This window comes from Pelobates fuscus, chromosome 6 (assembly GCF_036172605.1).
Source record: "Pelobates fuscus isolate aPelFus1 chromosome 6, aPelFus1.pri, whole genome shotgun sequence".
Lineage (NCBI taxonomy): Eukaryota > Metazoa > Chordata > Amphibia > Anura > Pelobatidae > Pelobates > Pelobates fuscus.
The window spans coordinates 101,667,166-101,690,705 of NC_086322.1; the positions used below are offsets into that span (position 1 = coordinate 101,667,166).

Below are 23,540 nucleotides of genomic sequence, written 5' to 3' on the forward strand. Positions count from 1 at the left end.
TTAAATACATGCTATATTTTTACATAGTTACATGGGCTCAACACATTTGATTTTTGCTGTTGATCCAAAAGAAGGCAAACAAACCCAGTTTGAAGCACTTTTAATGTTGCAACAAACTAGGAAAATGATTCCTACTTGACCCAAGAATGGCAGTCAGGTTTATCCTTGGATCAAAAAGCTATTACCCTACATTGAAAAATTATATCACTGAATATTCTGTTTTTGCAAGCATGCATCTAGTTGCTGTTTAAACATCTGTACAGACTCTATACTTTATACTGTATAAAGATCCATATTAAAAAGGAATAATAAACCATAATTTGTATTCTTTTAGGATCGTAATTAATATGTACTAGGAAATTAGAAGTCTTATGAATATAATCTAAATTGCATACATGGTATAAAAATTGGTTGTATAATAGGTTAAAAAATATATTTAAAATATCTGGGTTTGTTTAGACAGTAAACAGAGAAATGCTAAATAGTGTTGTTTTCACAAAATGCCAACCAACCAACTGCTGAAAGACGTTCAGTTGTCAAAATTTGGCTGATTCAAATGAAAGCTTATTATGAACCCCATTTGACTAGTCACAAAAAGCTAATTTGATTAGATCTACACATCTATTCAGCTGCCAATTGATCAGCAGAATTCCTATATCAGCTTGCTAATTCAGCCATTCACAAACACACCAATTGCAACTCATTCCCCTTCATTCATTGATCTAATTTCTCTTCTAGAGGCCAGCACTGGCTACCAAAGTGGGTGGTTTGATTTGGTCCTGCTAATGTACCTCGACACAATAATATTAAACATTCTGAGGGGCGGAGCCGACCGAGCTGCTGAATGGCCGCTTTCTAAAACAACTCCGACCGCGCCAGACACACATCCAACCTAATCGGGACACTAAATCAACAATGGGTCACCCAAAACGAGCAACATCTTCACACCAAGCCTCCAGCAAGACCCCATCGGGGAAATCGAGCGCCTTTACCAAATATTTCCGCGACCGGGCCGACAGCAATGCGGGCGCAATAGGCCCCAATATGGCGGTGGACTCCTCACCTCTCTCCATGTCTCCCTCCAGCCCGGCAGACTCAAAAATCTCGGGCCCTCCGATGGACGGAGACCTAAAGGACATCCTGCGAAATTTGCCCTCCAAGCAGGACATTGCAGGTATGCTGAAACAGCTAGAGGCCTCAGTACAGGCCAAAATGGATGCGTTTAGCTCAGAAATTCACCAAGTATCTGACATGGTAGTTACCCTGGAAGATGATAGAGATACCATGCACACCTTGCAGGAAGCTGTGGAGCATCAGAACGCTTACCTGTCCACACTCCATAGGTCTATTGACGACCTGGACAACAGAGGGCGCCGCAACAATTTGAGGATCCGGGTTCTCCCAGAAAATGAACAAGAAGATGTCTACCTGACATTAAACAAACTCTTTAACTTAATATTGGGCAAACCCAGAGACAATCACATTTTACTGGATAGAGCTCACAGGGCACTGAAACCCAGAGGTATAGCGACTGACAAGCCCAGAGACATCATCTGAAGACTCCACTACCATACCTGCAGAGAAGACATACTACACACGCTAAAACAGACCTCACAACCTTTACTATTTCATGATGCTCCAATAAACATCTAGAAAACAAAAAACAACAAATACAGGGTGCGCTGGATAAAATAAACGAAAACGATAACACAAAAAGGAAAGTCTCTATAGGTACAGTGTAGACCTTGAGTAAATGTTCTTCTGTTCTCGCTTTGGAATCGCAGTGGTTGGATATGAAACACAAAAGCACTGTAAGCTGTTTTACCTAGAGCTGGGCTTAGCTCTAAAAATTGTAAGTTGGCATTTCTCTACGTCTGTGTTGTTCGTGATCCTCTCTACCATACGGTTTTGCACTATTGGTCCCCCCCTTCTCTGCTTTTGTGTTTCATATCCAACCACTGCGATTCCAAAGCGAGAACAGAAGAACATTTACTCAAGGTCTACACTGTACCTATAGAGACTTACCTTTTTGTGTTATCGTTTTCGTTTATTTTATCCAGCGCACCCTGTATTTGTTGTTTTTTGTTTTCTCCATTTTCTGAAGGGTTTGAGGGTAGCCCTTCCTTTCAGGTGTGCAGCTTTTTTTCCCCCTTGTGATCAGTACTGTAGCGCTGTTCCCCTCCCACCTTTTCTCACTCCAATAAACATCTACCCTGACCTCTCCTGGCTGACCCTCCAAGCGAGAAAGATCCTACGACCAATAACAGATCAATTGAGATCCAGGAACCTGAGATACCGGTGGGGATTCCCGCTAGCACTAAGTGTCACATATAAACGCACTTGGCACACAATACATTCCCAGGCGGACATACCACACAGGCTCTCAACTTAACAGACCCTCATATCCAGGACTGGTATGGACCACTGCAAACGCCACTTCTACCACAGCTACCGCAGAGATCCCGATGACAACAAGCACCCAAGAAAAAGAACAGACGACCAGGACCCGGCGCAACACTGAAATGATCTTGAATCTGCGCACACAGCACACAATGCTGCCAGCTAAGACTCTAAGGCCTATCATTTCACCCACTACTGACACCTCCACGATGCCAGCTGCTGAACGAAGCATAATCCAGATGGCTCCGGGGACCAGCTGATCCGAACACCTCTAATATGCTGTTAGAGACTTGGTAACATCTCTCGGGCCACCTTCCCTTTAGGCTCTCAGGACACCTATATACACCAGGTGACTGTGTCCATGAACTATTACGCTTATACCATGTTATTATGATTTCTCCTGTGTTATGATATAGTGCAGCGATGTTCTAGTAGCCATCCCCTAAAAGCTAATCTTCTGGCCAACTGCCCTAATTTAATTAATTTCTGTGCGGAAGGCATCGGACCGGGCAACCCCTCTTATCCTCTCACAGCGCTGGCCATACCAAATAGTGGCACAGTTTGCTGGTATACAGCCCTGATCTAATGCACCCTTTTTCCCCCCCCACTATGCCGACCTGATGACTTGGTTGGCAGCAAATAGTTGTTGCGTGTCAAAGGGATCCTGCCTATTGGCCCACTACAAAAAGTTTAGACTACCCATCTACATATCAAAAAAAAAGTTTGAATAACGTTGTTTATTATGATTCTATAATCTCCATACCAACTATGTCTATCTACTTGATGTGTTGTGGAATATGTATGCGGATCTGTGCTCTGGCGGCAACTGTTGATGACTGATACTCTTTCTGCTCTCTCACGGGAGTCACTGGTTAACCTCAGTTGCCCGAGACCACCTCAGCTCCTTATCTAATATTTACATATTAACGACTTTCATTGTACTAGGTCGACACGACACCACGGTGTCACGAAAGTCCCAGGTGGCGACATTCCATTCTGGGTCCGACACCAGAGGTTCTCCCCTCAGACTACTGGCTGATGCTTGGTGCTAAGCCTGCGCCTCCTCGTAGTCTCAGGGGATAGTTACTACTTCGATTTACTCATAGCATACTTATTTAGGGGTCCATCTACCCAGACACCTGAAGCATGCTTATGATCTCAACTTCCTACCACTACTCACCGAGATATCAAAAGATCTCGTAGGTTGGCAGAGACCCGTCTTTAGCTGGCTATGTAGGATCAATATACTGAAGATGAATACATTGTCTAAAGTGTTATACCTCCTACAAACACTCCCCATTGCAATCCCCCCCCTCTTTTTTTTCTCCAAGCTCAAACAATTATTTACGAATTTCATATGGGCAAATAAGCTGTGAGGAACTGACTCTGCTGGGTTTCAAACCCTGGTTTACATGCTGCTAAACCTCTTCCTTACCACTACACCAGCCTGCCTTTTGCAAATGTACCTGAGATCTGGTAACCTTGACTCTATAAGCATTGGTATCAGTGACAAGTCTCTTCAGCTGTGTCTGGTCATGTGTCTGGTTCTTGGCCTATAAAAGCCACTTCCTGTCTCTGTACCTTTGCCAGATTATTGTTGTTCCTGCACTCTCTAATCAAGCTTGTTCCTGTTTCTCCTACCTGTTGCTGATTTTGGACCGTTTTGACTTTGCTGCTTCTCCTTCCCACTGACCTCGGCTTGCCTCACTACGATTATCATCTCTCTGTTCCAGTCTCCCATCTCCACTTAAGACCAGAAGGCCACTCAAGGCTCAGGGGCTCAACCACCTGGGTAACGAGTGGCTACCTCTGGCAGAAAACATTGCTGATCTGGCTACTGGACTCCAACACTTTGTAACATCAATATCATTACATAAGCGCCCAAGAATAGCTTACTCAATTATGACTAGACACAGGGGACGGGGGGGCCTAGGCCTACCCAACATGGAACGTTACTATCAAGCGGTTATATTGACTAGAATATATGAGTGGACCGCAACGCCCCCGCTGAAGCAATGGGTACACATAGAAAGCTCAATGTTCCAATCCCCATTACACACAATTCCATGGCATGACAAAGGACACACACTCCTCACACCCCAACACTCGCAGCACCCACGCTGCGCCAATGGTCCTGCATTAGATCCCAGAAGGATATATCACCGCACCCCTCGCCTTTATATCCTCTGGCACACAATCCAAAGTTTTTGCCAGGCATGCGTCAGCAATTCTTCTCTCAATTCCCACCTATCCTATAGACAAGATACCCGATGGTCAGTACTGTTGTGACACCGGCAGGAGTAGTTCCACTATCTATAATGGCCTCCACAGACTAACCTACTACCAAACAACATTTCCAATACGCCCAATTGGCCCACTTTCTGAAGGGGAATTCACACCTACTCCGGGGAACGAGGGTTCACACCACTTTTGAGACCTATTGCAACACGCATAGCCTCCAGACCAAACACTTATCTATCTTTTATAAACTCCTTAGCACCACAAGCCACACCCCACTACCCACATTCACGTCGGCATGGGAAGAAGAGCTAGGTATCACAATCCCTCAGGAAACATGGCATAGGGTATTCACACACACCCATACCTCATCTATTAGCACACACCCATACCTCATCTATTAGCACGGCAGTAAGGGAAAGCACATACAAAAGAATATCCAGATGGCATTACTCACCTACTAAGATCCATGCATTTTTCCCGACAGTACCTGATATGTGTTGGAGATGCAGGCAACCTAAAGGCACCACAGCTCACATCTGGTGGCTATGCCCATCTATTCAAACTTACTGGCAGAGAGTGAGAAGCTTAATAGCGTCCATCACTGGCCACTGGGTATCACACTCGCCCAAAACCTTTTTATTCCTCATGCACACTACCCACATGCCAAGTCACCTGCGTAAGCTCGTAAACCATATGCTGACAGCAGCTAACATGTTAATACCACTAAAATGGAAAAGCACTGGGTCAGTACGCAAATGGATACAGAAAGTGGAATTCATACGGACCATGGAAGAACTAGATGCCTCATACTCAAATACATTTACCACATACACCCTAACATGGAAGCCATGGCTGACCTACCTAGGCCATTAGGGCTATTCAAGTGCCGTCCTCATACGACCCCCTCACTACCAACCCGACCCTTACCCCACCCCTTCTTCCCTGTTATGCAACACCAATTGTACAACCATAAGAGTTGAATCTATACCCTCAGACCAAATCTGTATTATGTCAATTAACTGGATTCGTTAGAATTCTATTCTGTTATATTGTTCTGTGTTACAAATGAGAAAATGGAAAAAAATGAGCAGACCACGATGCCCGTATCTCTTGAATTGTTGTTTGATACGCTGATGTGGCATCTGTCCTACATGTTTTGTAATATCTTATGCACAATAAAATAAAGAATAATAAAAAATCATATTAAACATTCTGTTGTAAGGAGATGATTGACAATGTTTGGCCTAGGGAGAAAGTACAAATTAATGGGCTTTTTATGTTCACAAAATGCTCAGATCTGTGTGGATGGTCCTATATGGGCTTGACAGATTAAGGCTGCTTAATTTGTGAAGTGTGGTATCATATCTCTGTATCTTCCAGGAAAGCATAGCATAACTTTACAGAGATCTCCTAATATCAATGTGATCTGTATGTGAAAAACATGGGCACTGCCTCTTCTCACCTTGCACCTTCTTCCAACCTTCTCCTCTAAAGCGTCCAGAAACCTCAGTCTGGTACACAGGCAGCCCCAGATACTGCAGTCTCCCATAAAACATGCCATCAGACTAGTCCTGGCCTGTAGGTGTGTCTGTCAGTGTGTGTTGGTGTCTTCTGTATTGAGGTGTGTGTGTGTGTTTGTGTCCTTTGTGGGTTTCTATTATGTGTGCATTTTCATTTTGCAGCATTTATACTTCAGATGGATAGTTTATTCACTCCTCCTTGCATACGCAATATTTATATAATGTCCTATTTCTAAAAAAATATTCACTACCTTTAATCAGGCTTGTTCTCCAACTAACCATTCTTCACTACCTTTAACCATGCGCGTATTGGCTTACATATCATTGTCTGCATGTTTCATATTAAAGATTAATCAATAGAAATTACTTTATCAAGGCAGGGGTTCTTATGATTTTTTTTACCTATTGGTGTTCTCTGTTAAAGGTTAAGAAACACTTTGCTAGTGGACTTGGGGGCATTCCCTCACCCCGATTATCAGCCCTCCCTTAAAAAGAGTTAACTTTACCTGTCTATAATGGATAATAAAAACATTTATTGAAAAGCTATGTTAACCAGGCCTGACTTTAGGGAGGGATATTCCCCCTGAATAATAAGGAGCAGGATAAGTATGCCCCCACTGGACATACCTTGTCACTGCTCTCTTGCATCCTGGTGCACAGGTGTAAACGTTCACACTTAAACTTTCTCATTTTCCAATTCATTGTAGGATTGCAGTGGTGGCTGTGACCCAACCTGAGATACTGCCAGGTGTAAATTTTCCATAAATAACCCGTTAGTTTAATTTAGAAGCTGATTGTGCATTTATTTATTTATTTATTTCATCCAAAGCTGTAATTCAGACAGAGTTGGTTGAATTGTGTTGATTGCTGTGATTTATTATACTGATTTTAGTCTGCATGGTCAGTTGATATTGAATCTTCTGGAGTAAACCTGTAAAGCTAGATTTTATTTGAAGAAGAAACGTGTTTTCTATGTGTTTCTTGTTCTCACTTTAGTAATTGCTGAGCTGTGGCTGACCCCTACTAGCAACAACCTGAAGCTACATAAAATCATACAAAATAGATTTTGGCAGCTAGAAACCAAGTGGTTGACCATTCTGTTATCTAAAAGCACTGGCTTTATTTTTTTACATCTTTTTCTTGCTCAGAATAGCAGTGTGTTTATTTCAGCATGTCTATTAGCATCAGCTTTTATTCTGCATTTTTCCATTTTATTTTTCTTTAATAAAATATTTCTGGTGATACTCATAAACTTTCATCCTGTCTTCTAGCCGTAGGGGGGGAAGCCATATTATTACTGCTCATGGAGATGTCACTGCTTGTAAAATATTACATTCACTTGTGTTGGGACCATAATTTTTACGATGACAATTGAGCAGCTAGTTCTATATTTGAAGCAAGCAAGGTTGCAATCACTGCAATCATAAGCAGGTATTTCTACTGTCCTGTGAGTCTTGTCATTACCAAACTAATGAATGGGCAAAATTCTGGCCACATTCAATGTAATTATCATGCTGAATGCATCATCAACAAAACCAAAACAAGTTGGCAGTATGTAGTAAACCGATGCCATACTCTAGGTTAGCAAATCCTCTGCCATGTGTGAAACTCAAAAATCCTTCATACAGCATTCTGTTTTTAATAACACCAAGTGCACATTGATTGCAACTTGAAGGGACATGCCAGGCATTGTAACCACTACAGTTTGTTGTGTTGGTTATGGGGTGTAGACTGTGTGAGTGCAGCATTTATTCATTTTGTCAAATTTTTATTCAGAAAAAGTAATGCTATTGATCTAGGTTTTATCTTTCTTTCTTTTTTTTCTTTTTTCTTTTTCTCGTTGGGTTCAACTTTGGCAGTATCAAATTGAGAAAGGTTCCCAGTGATACCGGAATTCATAGAACATAATCACTACCAAAAGCTGTAGTGTTTTGAGTGTCTTTTTTAATTTAATTTACTATTTCTCTACATAAAATTGCAAATGACAAAGTATAATTTTGGTGCTAATTTGCTATAAAACCAGGAACAGAAGTATAAAAACGACTGACATTCTATTAGTGGGCAATGATCATTTACTCTTTATAATACAATAGTCCATGGAAGATCAGTCTAGTGCAGGGAGGCAACCTTCGGCACTCCAGATGTTTTGGACTACATCTCCCATAATGCTCTTACACCCATAATGCTGGCAAAGCATCATGGGAGTTGTAGTTCAAAACATCTGGAGTGCCGATAGTTGCCTATGCCTGCTAGTGTCAACTGAAGAAGCCTCCAGGGGAGGTGAAACACGTTTTGCTACATGAACTTTGCTACAAGAGAGACTATAAGGACTCTTTTTATTTTATTTATTTTACTTATGTTAACTGCACTTTATGGAAAATAAAGCTTTTCCTTCACGAATATTGGTGGATTTATGACTGCAATCAAGAGAAGTCACTACCAATTAACACGGAAGAGGGAATATGATCCCCTAAATCCAAGCTTATACTTTGAGCCTAGTATTTATTGGCTCCCCACTTGTGAGTGCACCATAGACCTGGCTTGTTGACTGGTCACTTGGGTGCTATCTTTTTCACCCTTTGGAGTGATTTTATTTGTGGTTGCTCTGCTCTTCTACTGTCATCTAAAGCAGGCATCACAAGCTTGGAGGGGCTGGTGAGCATCAAGATTTAATTTATCACAGATGTTCTCAAGCGCTTACATCTTCTGAGGCAGTCTTCAGGTGAACATGCAAATAATATTGCATTTTAAGCAGCATTTTGACCACTTGAGTGTATCAGCAAGTACCACAACATCAGTGGATTGTTTTTTGAGAGAGTGTGGTGCTGGCATTATTGTTTATTGTTTTTTGTAAGATAAAAAAAAAAAAAAAGCAGAGCTAAGCAACATCTAATATGTCTGGCTGACAAATTGCATATTGTGCTATATTTAAAGCATAGGTCATGCATTTTTTATTAGTTGTTACAAACCAAACCACCTCAGCGCAAAATTAAACCAGCCATTAATGTCCATTTGGCAGTAATGAAATGGGGCAATTGACCTTTTCTTGCATAAGCGTTAAACAGAGGCAATTCTCCTGGTGCATAGGTATGCTTCCGTGTATTCCATGTTGGGTTGTGGAGAATTAAGTTAATTTAACAGATTATATATTTGTTTAGAATAATTTTTTTTTTATTTTTTTTTGAATATTCAATTGTAGGCATTAGGCGTAAGACTGTACTTCTGCATCCAAGTTATTGTTTTTGTTTTTTCAAATGATTTTTTTTTTTTTTTTACGTCTTTTCATAGCTTCTAATGAGCAAACTAATAACAGACTGTAGCGGAATAGACACTTACCAGCTACGTTTATTCCCTGATTTGGCTGTCCTAATCCCCCCCCCCCTCCCCTCCCCCCGTTACAGTACTGTGTCTTTTCCCCTGTTATTTCGACTGGTTCCTCTTTGGCTATTCGGGAGACTTCATACGAATGGGATCCATTCGTCTCCTGAACAAGGACCACCCTGTGCTCCATTAAAACGTTTAATACCAGCCCCGCAAGGGAAACCATTAATGAGTGTTTCCCCTGGGTGGCAGCCATTTCGTATAACTGAACACGTGGCAGAGAGAATGGTGGCCATCTTGTCTCCCGAACGAGGGCAGCAGTACTTGGTCGTCGAGTGCCTGGAACGCTTTTCGGCTAGGCACTCGCGCAAACAACAGTAAACTTTCTACCGCTGCCCGTTCCTGTTCCCGACCACCTCCACGAACGGCGTTTGGGAGATTTGTATTACCGAATTGGGGAGAATTGGTATCCTGAAAGCTGGCGGTTCCCTTGTATGGTTTTCGCAAAGGAACCTCACGAATGGAGACCGACCAGGACACCTAATATCTGGCACTATTTTGGGCTAGCGCCTCATGTCTGGCCGTTCAAAACTTAATCACGATGGATTCCCGTCCCGCATTTTCTGCTTGTGAAACCCCTTGCATGGGAATGGGCATAAAAGCCGTGTCAATAAAATTCAGTTATACATGCAGAGCTGTGTGTCGTCCAGTTGCTGGTGAGGAGGTGCTGCTCCATTGGATTGTTTTACTTGTTCCTGATTGTACTTTGGTGTAACCAGTGCAATAGAGTCCCGGCTAGGACTTGGGTAATGCATCTCTATGAGGAGGTCCTGATTGGCCAAAATGGCATTTGGCCCTGCCCCTTGCCTATGGCTAAAAATCATCTATTTTGATTATGTAACAAAGGGGGCGGCAGACCCGCACGGCGCTGGAAATAAGGTGAGTTTTAAACCTTTTTAGGGGGGCAAAGGAGGGGCAAGCCACTTAAATGGTGGGTTTAGCACTATAGGGTCAGGAATACATGTTTGTGTTCCTGACCCTATAGTGATCCTTTAAAAGACCACTTTAGGCACCCAGACCACTTCAGCTCAATGAGCACTATAGTGCGCCTTTAAATGCATAAGTCACTTTGAATCTACTATGAATTCCCAACAATTCTCCCTGAAGTAATTAACTATATCTGCACTATATTAAATTGTTAAATGAATCAAGTCTGTTATCCAAAATTTCCCTAATTGTTTTGCCCTGTTAACTAGGCTTGAGTTATTTCATAATGCTTGTGATCATTGAAAGATGTGAAAACTCCTGTCATCCAAATACATTTTAAAGAATATGTCAACATTCCTCCTGTAGTGTAAATCCATTCTACAAGAGGGAACAAATGCAGGAAATTAACACTTAAAAAATAAAAAGGCATTTAACACATTGACTGCATTCCTATATTCTGCATTACTTCAAGCAGCAACAAGTAGCAGGGATATGCTGAGGGCATCAGCCGAATGCTCCCAGTCTATCACAGCTGCCCATTGCTGGATACATTGGTGTGGATAAGACTTGCACACATCCCCAGTGTGGAGCAGGCTGCTGGCACCTAGGGACCCTTATTTAAACTGCTCGAAAACTGAGCGGATACCAGGGGACTCCAGGCACCAAAAAGCACTTCAATTATGGCAGCTAGACTATTCTTATTTTACACTCTGCCTTTCAAAGCCGTGCAAACAAGCCTCCATTTCCACTAAATACAGAGGCCATTTAAGGGGGGGGATCAAGGCAATTAAAGTCTGGAAACTCATAAGCGGAGGACAAATAATCGGGGATTAGGATTCAAATCAATGAACATTTAGGCAAAACCAGTAACTGCATTAAGGACCAGGAAAGGAGTCAACAGGCAATCCAGAAGAGACCTGTTACTCCAGCACCTCCAGTCACTCTCAATAGGTTTTGGTGACCTATTATTGCTTTACCATCCTGGCCTTAACTTTCAGAAGTGATGCTGCTAGTACTCAAAGTCCTGGTAAGAAAAAGGGGTACCTTATTTAATGACCCACACAATTAAATTGATTCAGGATTCACAAAGCGACATCAGGGTAAAACCGCCAGACTCTGGATTCTTTGATCTGTGACACAGGTCTTAGCTTTGAAATTAGGCTGACAAACCAATCTGCAAGAGATCAGATAACATTCTAAATCTAAAGATCACCAAAAAAGCCCTATGAAACAAAACAAGCACACTTTACATCTTAACACAGGATGGAGTGCTTGTGTGAATGTTTTCGGTCCGGGGAAGCTTAAAAGGACTCTTTCACAATGTAATGGAAATTAAAAAAAAAAAACGAAAGCCACATTTGCAACCTTAAACTATGCTAAGCATAAATGTGCCAAAAATTCCACTTGCATCATAGTATCACATGGCAAATGTGAACTTGATTGATGAATTCTGCATTGGCCAACTACAAAAATAATGATATACTTGTGAACAGTGCAGGTCGACCAACCAAACATAGCTCGTTACAAGCACTCAGTTATAGTGACAAATTTAATACGCACATAAGCCTGCAGATCAGTTGTCTGGCCATACACCTGCATAACATTGCTTCAGGTCTGTCTGCAAGGTGCATTTTCTGTGGCTGGATGTTGCTTATTCTAATGATCTTTGCAAAATATTATTGGCTGAACTGAGATTCTCTGTGATCTGCAACTTGTGTGGCTGGATATGGTCATTTAATATACCTTGAAAGAGCCAGTGTGACAGATGAATAATGAGTTCTCTTGAACCCTTAAAGACCACTGGCATTTCATGCTACGATCACAATCTGTAGCTGCATGCCAAAATAGAGTATCCTTCTTATTTACTGGACACTTTCTACAAACAAACACTCCTTAAACAAGATGATTTATCATTCATTATTTGTCAGTCATGTTTTTTTTTGTGTTTTCAAAAACAAGAAATACAACATAATACTATATATCATTTTATTTTTTTTCGTTTTCTGCAAACACACCTGCAATTTATTAAGCAATTCATTCCAAACTAAATTGGAGTAAGAATTAAGAAAATGTCTTCTCAAGTACCACTCCATCCGAAACTGGAAATTGATTTGTTTCAAGAGTGAGACCTAAGATTCTTTTTATTAGATGTTTATTCAAAAAAAAAATTGTTCTGAGATACTTGAATATTTTTAGAGGATGGCAAAGAAAACTTCAAGGCAAGCGGAGGAAAATCCTTTATATCACCATTGAACAACAAGATCTACTTGTTAAACACCTCTTTGTGCGGTTCCCGGACAACTTGGTTCGCAGTTTTGAACCACTTTGAAATCCGCCAGGAGAGCACTTTTTGGAGGGAAGGTGCCTGAGACTAAGGGGAACAAATGCTACCTAAGAGCCAGGCGGAGCACCCACTATTGCAGCCGCAGAAGCTCCCAAAAGTTGACCGGCAAAAGCACCAAATGCCCTGGAACTATTTTGGGCATAGGACCACGTGTGTGGCCGTAGAGAACTTTAACACAATGGTGTTTTGCCCACACTGCATGGATCTCAATGCTATTTGGAGAACTTGGGCGCTCAGATCAGGGCTATTTGGGCATGTATTATTTGTATGCTTTCATGATGTTTTGGGGTATTATGGTTTGTTTTTGTGTTTGCCTCTCTATTAATTAGCTTACCAGTCTTTAATGCAATTATCGTCCCAGAGATTCCTGGGAGTGGCTTTTGCCACTTCTAAGATGGAACCACCCAGCGCATACGTTTGGGCCAATAGGACTCGCTGTAGGATGGTGACAAGGGCTCTGTGGATCCATCCAGTAAAGTGTTTGCAAGGAACACTTCAGTAAACTCCATGTGACTCTGGTGAACGCCTTTTCAGCGTCGACTGCGCTATTCCATAACTGGGTTTCTTTTTTATAGGAATTATCCAATATACTGATTATTCTCCTGGAATTAAAACAAGGTGCTACCAGAAATAAAGCCTATTTTGTCTGGATGTACAATTACAGTTTGAGTTTTCTGCTAAAATAGAAAAAAATAATGGATTATCATTCTTAAATACCAGATTGTGATTATGCCTCCAGTCAGGGCTGGTCTATTTTTGGCCCCCAGACTGCATGACTTCTCTTTGGTTTCGGCTGACATGTTTCCCCACCCAGTTCGATTACCTCTATGTGTGTCTGCCCCATGTGCTGTGGAAATTGGAGAGTATTCTGTATATTGATCTGTCAAAATAAAATAAATACTTTCTTTTTAGAAATCCATGCTTTTTCTTTTTACTTTTTTCCATTCTCTGCCTTCTTCAGTATTAATATTTAATATTGCCCTCTTTTAAATTGGCATCCCTAATGAAATGCTTTAATTTTGAGAGTAGTACTAAAAAACTTATCTTGTCTACCCATTTCTCTAGCTCTTTTATATTTTGATATTTCTCAATATTTAACATCTTTTTAATTGCATTGTGTTTAGCGCCTTAAGGACACATGACATGTGGGACATGTCATGATTTCCTTTTATTCCAGAAGTTTGGTCCTTAAGGGGTTAAACTTGTGTCTTCTGCTACATTTTGATGTCACCTAGTGTTCCCTTGTGACAATGTAATTTCACTGTTACCTCCCATCATACTCATGGATCTTTGCTGTAACTCCAGAATAGGGGTTAAAAACTGTCACCCATCTTTTACAATTTTCTGAGAGCCTTTTATGGTTGTTTCTTCCCTTAACTTTCTGCAAACATTTCTCTCTGTACAGCACATCATCCTGTCTTATTTTCTGCTGCTGCACTAGCTTGTACTAATGAAGTATTCCACAATAATAGTAAATAAACATATATTATTATTTGTATATTAAATCAGATTTTTTTGTCACTTTGGACATTTTTGTCCTAATTAGAATATTTTAATGTATATCTCTCATACTCTTACATCTGTTTGTTTTATTCTTCCAAATCTCATGTCCCCTTCTCTTCAAGTATCTTGTTTGACATTTTCTACAAAAATTCATACTATGCCTTCATTTATCCAATAAAACTGAGCATCTGTAGTCCTTCCAAGACTAATTAACGTCAGCTCAGCTGACGGATACCAACATAATTCCATCAATCATGCCTTTTAAAAGTCAAGCTTTATTCAATGTAGCTCATGGATATAGAAATATGTGTGTCTGTTTGATTTAAGCTCTCTTTTTAACATGCATTGGTCAACATGAACTTGGATGCATCAAAATAATCCAATTCTGCTAACCACAGCTTTGTTATGACTTCATAGGTCTTTGGATGTATAAATAATTACATTGTAGTGAATACTACTTTTAATCTATTGATTGGTCATATATACACTAGTGTAATTCCATTACCTTGTTTTTTTGTTTACTATTTTCTCATATAATAAACCAAGCATCTCCATTTGTCCCAAGTAATGAGCTATCTTGTCATATTGATTAACTGTATTCAGAAATGGCCCTTGTAGCTTATTGTGGCAGTACCTGCTTTCTGTCACTAAAACACTCATGCTGGTAGGAGTGAGGGATCAGGAGCAGCTCTTTGTGTTCCTCTCCTCTCTCCGCACGCTGCCTCTGTGGCTGCCTCCTCTCCCGCTCATGCTGTCTCATTGCACAAAGCTGGGAGGAAGTGACAATCTATTACTTCCTCCCAGCCGGCCAACACATGATTTGGGTTTTTTTGTATGTTGGGCTCTCTGTGTCCGGGAGATAATTATTTTAAGCGCTAGATAATCAAATCAGAGAATAAGGGCTATAACACTAAACCGTGCTTTCTTCCAGCTTGAGGGATATTTCAGCAGAGATCCCCAGCCAGGGTATAGGAGTTCCACTACACTTATCATATTTTTATTTTTATTTCCCCTTCTTCTCTAACTCTTCAACAAATAGGCACTGATCATGTATTCCTTTTAAGACTGTGACCAGGCCCCTGTTCATCTATCATAGCACCGTGGAAACATTTAACAGCGCTCCATGCGTGCCAGCCACAGTGCCCTGGGGTGCCGCGGCACACCGTTTGGGAACCGATGCTCTAGAACAATTGGTTAATAGGCAAATTTAATTTGCAATGCTGCACCATACACCGTGTTCTTGGTATATTATGGAGTGTCTAAAGTAATAACTAGAAGATTGTATTTTTGTTTGTTTGTTTGTTTGCTTTGGGGTTCTTTTGTTCTTACGAACGACATAGAAATAGAACCCTTTGATATCTAACAGTTTTAATTGATATACAATGTGTGTATTGATGTATATAAAATATGTATGATTCAAGGGATGCATTTGTAGATTAATGCACACAGGTATTCTAATACATTCTATATTTAAGAGCATTATTTCATTCTAGAGACAAATTCTCAAAAGTCCAAGGGTAATGGGCAGTTATACTTACTATAAGCGAGGCATAAGGAGCATAAGTGTGGTATCATCAGTTGGTAGACCTAGGCAGCATTTAGCAGGGAAGTTGACATTGGCCACTGTGCTGATTTTTTTTTAACTGTGCATGTTTGTACTATATGTTCAGAAACTTGACAGAAAGGAATGTGAGGTTTAAAAATAAGCAGCAAAATCCAAGATTAATTCCAAGCTTTCAGAGCTGTTTTCCGATGTGTGCAGGTGCCCTCAGGAAAAGGAAGCAGCCACGCCAGTGTTTTGGAAATATTTAGATCAATGTCAAGATGCTGCAGTTTGAGGGAAGAGATTTCAAAATATGCAAATATGTATCTTGTGAAACTTTAGATTTTTCGTGGCCGGATAACCTTTAACAAAAATACAAAAAATGGGATTTTGCAAAAAAAAAGAAAATTCCCTTTTGATCAAAGCAGGTATTCTCAGACTAGTTTCCATGTGGTTGAAAAAAGGTCAATTAAAATATTTTAAAATAATCCACTTGCATTATAACAAATTCCAAGAAATTGCTAATTTATCAAACTGGTTTCATTAAGGTAGTATTCTATTTAAATTAAGTTTGGAAGATTTTTGATATGTGTAGCAAGTTATGTAAATATATTAGTAATATAATGAAGGTTTATATATTGTTTCACTAGCACTATAGTTTTCCTTTAAATGCTTCACTTAGAGAAGCCTTGAGGACATATAGTACATGCATATGTGGCTGTCCTTGTGATATGCCAATGCAATGCTTCTCTATGAGAAGAAGAAATGCATGCACACTCAGTGTCCAGTGTCAGCATACTTTGCTTGCCTTGCTGACACTAGACAAATATAAATGCAATAACTAAATCTTGTTTTATATCCAAAACTCCTATAGGAATTGCAAAATATTAAAAGTACCATTTATCTGCAACATTATGGTTTTAAGGCGCAATTCTACATGTTTAGCATCTATGCCTCAAAATCACGTAACTGGAGTCATTTTGGTACTTCCTGTCCCTTTTAATGTAAACCGATATACTCCATATGAGATCCATATATGAGATATGAACATTTTTAAAAATATACATTATATAGGTTGCAAATATTATCAAAAGAAAAAAATATTTCAGAATGTAATCTTTTGACATGAGAACAGTAGACGAAAGGGATCAGTTGAATGCCAGAAATTGCTATACACAAGTGTAGTGGAGAAACCTTCCCCTGTCACTACTGCTTGGAAAAGATTTATGGGGGGTCACAGCCACAAAGAATTTCTCACGTGTCTCCACAGTTGAAATAACTAATGGACATTTGCCTGCAGTTACCAATTCAGCTTAAATAATACTTGCTTATTTACTAAAGTGTGAATTGTTGAGAATGAAAAGTAAATTCTTTTAATTTTAGTACCAACATTTTTTGGGCACCTATTTATTATTTTAATTTTTTTTAAGTTTGGCTAGTTTTGCCTTTAACTTTGAAATACTCTTTGATTTCACAACAACTCACACTTTTTAGTGAATAACTTTGTTATCAGGAACAACTCACATTTCGCAAGTTGCCATACAAAGTTATTTTGAGCGAATACATTCTTGAATATTTAACGATACATGACAGACCTTTGTTGGCACAGACACAGGCAGCACAAACCACAATTTTGCTGAATACATACACACCACAAATATGTAACACTCATAAATATCATATTAAAGCAGTATGATGTCCCATTGAAAAAGTATCCAATTTTACTGGATTGTACTAATTTAGAGGAAGTCATTCACATCTTTTCATGCAACTTAATAGGCCTGGGTTTCTAATAGCAAACATAAACCCTCTCAATCGGTTCTGGTTACGAATGTTCAAATATAGTTGGCAAAATGAAAAAGTAGATCGACAGTGGAAACACTCGGATGTCACTTGTAAGGGAAACCACATTGTTTTGGTGCATTCTTAATGTGCGACTCCAAAACACAAAGCTACCAGCAAACCAACAAGGCAAAACAAAAATGAGACTGCAGATGGTTTTCACAAAACACTTCCTCAAGAATGCAAAGTATGATATCTTTCAGTGTAACACGCTTGTACAATTAACTGGGAATGCAAAACAATTCTCTGCCAGGAACACAAAACACAATGGCAAAAGCAGCTCTGCACTGTGGAGTGTTGGAGGTCATTGAAATGGTTAAGTTTGGCGCTATCAAAATTCCATTTAGAAAAAAAACAACCACTCACAAGTCAGCAGAGCATGTCTTTATATACAACAATCCTTCCTCAACAGCAGCAACCCTTTCATTAAATGTAGACTTAGACCTTCTATTTGAAATTGGTAAGAACATCCAAGCTCAAACTATTGCTAGCATATATGTGCCAACTGGCTCAAATTTTCTATGGCAGTTCTTACTTGTGGCTCCATTTCCTTGTCTTGCAAAGTGGCGACACTTTTTGCCGAGGGCCCAGCAGCTCAGCATTGTTGTGTACTATTTCATGGTAACTTGGACAGAAAGAGGCTGCAAATTTTCTTTGTATTACTAATTTTGCAGCCTTCGTATTATGATGGAAGTTGAAAAGGAGCCTGTTTTTAATAGAGCTCTATGGTCGCCTAACCATTTAGCCCTGGTGTTAAAACTGTAATAGAATGTTAACATGCTGAATTGTCCCCAGTGGTATAACTACCATGGTCGCAGCTGAAACCGGGCTCGCCATTCTACGGGGCCTGGCCGCAGCTGCGACCCCTGTGACCGTGCACCAACCCGGGCCTGCGGTTACAGGGTGACAGGCAGGAGGGAGCACACAAACCAGTGCTTCCTCTCCCTGCTAGTCACAACAAGTAGCGTGGCAGAGCAGATCAGGGTAGAGGGGCCTCTGTTTCCCTTTACCCAGTTTGACAGGAAGTGCTCACTGAGAGCACTTCCGGTCAGTCTGGGTACCGTAGCTGCTCTGCCGCGCTACAGGAGAGAATGCAGGTATACACGGGAATGGGAAGATACATGTGGAAGGCACAGGGAGGGATTGACGCATGCAATGGAAGGGACAGGGAGGGATTGATGCATGCAATGGAGGGGACAGGGAGGGATTAACACATACAGGGACCTGGAGGGGGACTGACACACGAAAGGGACTGGGAAGGAATTGAGTCACATGGAGGAACTGGGGAAAATTGACACAAACTAAGGGATGGGGGAGACTGACACACATGGATTTACTGGGGTGTAAATTGACACATGGAGGGGCTGGGGTGAGCGAATGAGGCACATGGAAGGGATTGGTGGGGATGAGACACATGGGGGGCAGGGTACCAGGGTAATGTTCTCGCCTCTGATCCTGTATCCAATGCAAATCTGTCTAGACGCACTACAGGTGGTCCTAATTTTACGACCTACCTGCTTTACGGTGGCTCGCACTTACAACCAACTCTCTTGTGGGGTGGCAAGTGTGAGCCGTTGTGGGAATTAGAGGGATTCCCTGCTCTACTGCGTTCTTCTATGTTCTGGGATATTTCCCCAAACATAGACGAACGCAACAGAGCAGGGAATCCCTCTAATCTATGTTCGGGGAAATGTCCCCGAACATAGATTAGAGGGATTCCCTGCTCTGTTACGTCCGTCTATGTTCAGGGACATTTCCCTGAAAAGAGAAGAACGCAACAGAGCAGGGAATCCCTTATTTACCGACCAATTCGTTCTGCAACCGGGTCGTAGGAACTGTGCTCGGTCAGTAAGTGAGAAGTGTCTGTACTTAAATGAGCACTATAGTGTTTAGAAATATAAATCTGTATTCCTGTATAAATCTGTAGTGTCAATCTATGTGTAGTAATGTCCCCGTTTTTGTGTAAGTGCTCAAAGCATTAACTTTACTTATTTTTTAGCCCTCACTTCAGCGGTCTTCATTCTGCTTTCATGCCTCCTTGGCAGAGACCATCAATCTTCAGGAATGCATTGAGAGGCTGGTGTGAATGCATGACAATACACCATGCTGTGCTATTTCAATATGATTGAAATAGCCAAGTTATACTCAGCTGTGGTGGATGGGCCTCTAGTGGCTATCAGTGTGTCAGCCACTAGAGGCATTTAAGCCCTGCAATGTAAACCTTGCCATTACTACAGAAGAGCAATGTTTTCAGTTGCACAGTTTAATACTACAGGAACCTGGCACCCAGACCACTTCATTTAGATTAAGTTGTCTTGGTGCCAAAAGTGTCATTTTAAGTAAAGGAGAAATTATACTATGCAACTCCTCTGCCTTGGATCCCTTACCTGGCTGTTACATGCAAGAGCACCAAATTCGGATACTTCAAGGAGACCTTTCTATATTGAGGTTTGGCTTTATTTTATTTATATTATTTATTTATAAAATATTTTACCAGGAAAGATACATTGAGATTTCTCTCGTTTTCAAGTATGTCCTGGGTTCACAAATCATTGCATTGTTACAGTTATATATGTTCAATAAATGAGTTTTACCTGTATCGGGCATCATGATTCAATTATGGGAAAACTATTGTAGCCGATCTCCGGAATCCATCTTCTCTTTTCATTCATGGACTTTTAGTCTGAGCCAGCTTTTTGAGTGGCTCAGCATCATGCGAGTGAAACCATTTGTACGTTGTATTTTATTTGCTCATACTATACTAGCCTATGGTCTTTTATCTACTTTTGTTATTTTAGATTTATATTCTTTGTACAGCTTATGGTGATATTGAACAAATATTTGTGTGCTCTCACCATTTTATATTTGTATTCAAGAGATTATCCCTACTCCCAGAGCATGCTTTCTGAGCACTATACTAGTGATCTTTTTTTTTACATAAAGAGTCTGATTTGAGAATCAGGTGCCTGATGATGTAACAAGGAAAACAAATAAAATACATTAGTAGCCCCCCCCCCCCCCCCCTCCACCATCTTTAGAGATCTGGAGTCCTTACTATGCTTCTGAGCAACCACCAGTCTGGACTTTGGGACCACTTATAAAAATAGCCTCTCATTAGTGATATCTCTTTTCTTCTTTTTTTTTTTTTTCTCTCTCTGTCACTCTCTCACAAATGGATTGTAGATTATTAACTATTGTACAGCAAACCATCATCAAAGGGAAAGGAACTACATCTGACTATTCTCTAAACCAGGGGTAGGCGGAATTCAACATTCCAGATGTTACGATCTACATCTCCCCTGTAAGAGCATTATGAGAGATGTAGTACACAAGAAACGGGAGTGCTGAAGGTTGACAACCCCTGGCTTAAACCATCAGTATACTCTCCCTCTACCACAAAACAAAAATTCAGTCTGGCCAATTACAATGCAGTAATGAGTACAAGTCTTGCTAATTTTCTACAAATCTATTTTTTGTTCTGGTGCTTTCTATTGGCCAAATAAATATAATTGTTTATTGCAATTTTATACTTCTAAAAAATTTATTTTTTTAATTTTTTTATTAGAAATAAATTCAAACTTGTTGATGAGAAAATTATAATTAACAGAGTCTGACATTCTAGAGTGTGGAGGAAACCACTGCAAAATGGAAACCTCTTCAAACCCGGCTGGAGTTTATTCACTAAACGGTGATTTGAAAACCTAATTGTAAAAGCCAAGTCGAAATAGCTTGTGACTGTGGTTGAGCTGGGCAATTTCACCGACCTGCTTTATTTGCCTAAATTAGCAATTTGCAATAGTCATGCATTCGAACAATAGCTGGGGATTTATTTACAAACCATCTTAGGCTAAATTTTGCCATTTAGTTTTTAATTTGCTACAAGTCAACGTTTACTGAATAATCCGTTCTAGTTCAGAAAGATATTATATTAGAAAGCAAGAAAAATCTCTGCAGAAAATGTATTTAAAAAAAAGTCTGACTGAGCTCCATGGGATATGCATATCAAAAATACCCTGCATTAATCAGAAATGCCATGCAATTTCTTTTTAACCTAATCTGCCGCTCTCCCTAGTGTGTTCTTCATATCAGTTACTGGTACACACAAAACTGATAGACAGTATTGTGTTCATTGTGATTCTTTCAGCATTAATGTTGTAGTAAAAGAGCCTGCCTTGATAGAGAGTCCCAGGAGAGTAGGAAAGGGAGGTCTTTCTCCATGTAAGAGCTTTAGTCAGGCTGCAGACAAACCAGTCTCTTGCTGGAAATAGCTCACAAGCTCCCAGAACAGTAGCAGCTGATATACTTGCTTTCTTGCTCTAAGCTTGTCTGTGTCTCTCTTCCTGCTCTTTGTAGGAACTTGGATTTGGCCACAACCGAAACTGCCAGACCTTGTTAAGGGTTTAAATAAACACAGGCTGCATTCTCAAGAGGAACCGTTTGCTCTACCTGAGCTGCACTTGTCCAGAAGTCTCAGAGCACCTGCTTGGTAGGTAGGTACAAATATTTGACTGTCACTTTATTCTTGCTGAGCTGTCTGCCAGGTAAGCTTTGTAATATGCTTAATATTCTAGATGTAGAGACATATGTGCAGAGGTGTATCTGGATATGTCTTTGCTTGCAGTGTGTTTGCCAAGAGCTGCTTAGTGCTAATCCCTGACACTGTGAATGTTAGCATTGTCCATACATGCATTAATCTGGTGTCACGTTTCCTTAATGTCACTCATTTAAAGCATCATACTTGATCTATAGCTTCGCTATACATTGACAAACACAATGAGGTCACCTTGTCAATCCCACAATGGATTGAACAGACTGACATGTGCTTAATTAGGCAACTGTGTCATTTGTACATTCTGTTTGTTACAACAACTTTTTTTTTTCCAGTAACTCCTTGGGGTGTATTCAGAAGAAGGTGAATTTGGTTGAATTGAAAGCCAACATTTTGCATAATTTGTGGATGAATTAGCTTATTTAGAAACATTTGAAACATTCTCCACTGTTTCATCAATAAACTACTTTGTGATTCCAGCAGCAAGGTGTACAATGTTGCATGGATCTATAACACAATGCGTTCCTCTGATATGCAAAGCGTTAATTAAGTGTTTAGTGCTCAGTATTTTGCTCAAGGATACATTCTCCTTAGTTGACACTTGATTTAACGCTTTCAGAGCCAGAGAGCAGCGTGACACGGGGGATGGAGGGAGGGTAGAAGAATAACCTAGTTAATGACATCCTATAGATTTGGTATGTGAGTGCCTTCCCTGCTGACAGCTTTATTAGTTTAATGTACAGCACATTCAGAGGAAACGTGTCCCCCTGACAAGCAGACTGGATATTTACCTCTAGTACCAGTATCCCTTTTACTTGAGTAAGGGTACTAGCACTCCAATATTGGCTTTACTAACCCTCTCCTTATAGCTTACATGTGGGTCATTAGTCACAAGTCTTGCTGGGGCTGTGCCCATGGAAATACAACTACAGTCAGCTTTAGGTCATGTTGTGCTTTATTATTATTATTATTATTATTATTTTATTATTATTTTATTATTTATATAGTGCCATCAGACTCCGTAGCGCTGTACATTCATTCATGGAGAGCACATGAAATGTATCTCATTATCTTATTAGACCTAAAGTTGCATAGACGCATTATTTTATATAGTATATATATTTATTTTTTTGTTTGTTTTTTTAAAAAAAAAATTTTGTAAATAGACTCTGCAGTGTATCGTTGTAATACCTAGTATCATCAAACACTCAAGGCATGTGAAGTACATACTCTATTATTGGCTGGCGTCATTTCCCAAGACAGGACAGACAAGGCGTCACTTGGAATGCC

The 23,540-nt window shown here is 40.2% G+C and overlaps 1 protein-coding gene across 19 annotated transcripts in view; it reads left to right on the top strand.

Annotated features, from left to right (window-relative positions):
* Positions 1-23,540, top strand: part of SORBS2 (sorbin and SH3 domain containing 2) — a 293,640-nt gene that overhangs the window by 16,851 nt on the left and 253,249 nt on the right. For 16 of the 19 annotated variants that reach the window (XM_063458106.1, XM_063458108.1, XM_063458107.1 and 13 more), the window contains exon 2: positions 22,055-22,191. The gene's annotated coding sequence lies outside the window, so the exon portion shown is untranslated. Of the gene's footprint in view, positions 1-21,954; positions 22,192-23,540 lie in introns of those variants that run through there. The other 3 variants (XM_063458097.1, XM_063458102.1, XM_063458098.1) reach the window with 2 other exon arrangements.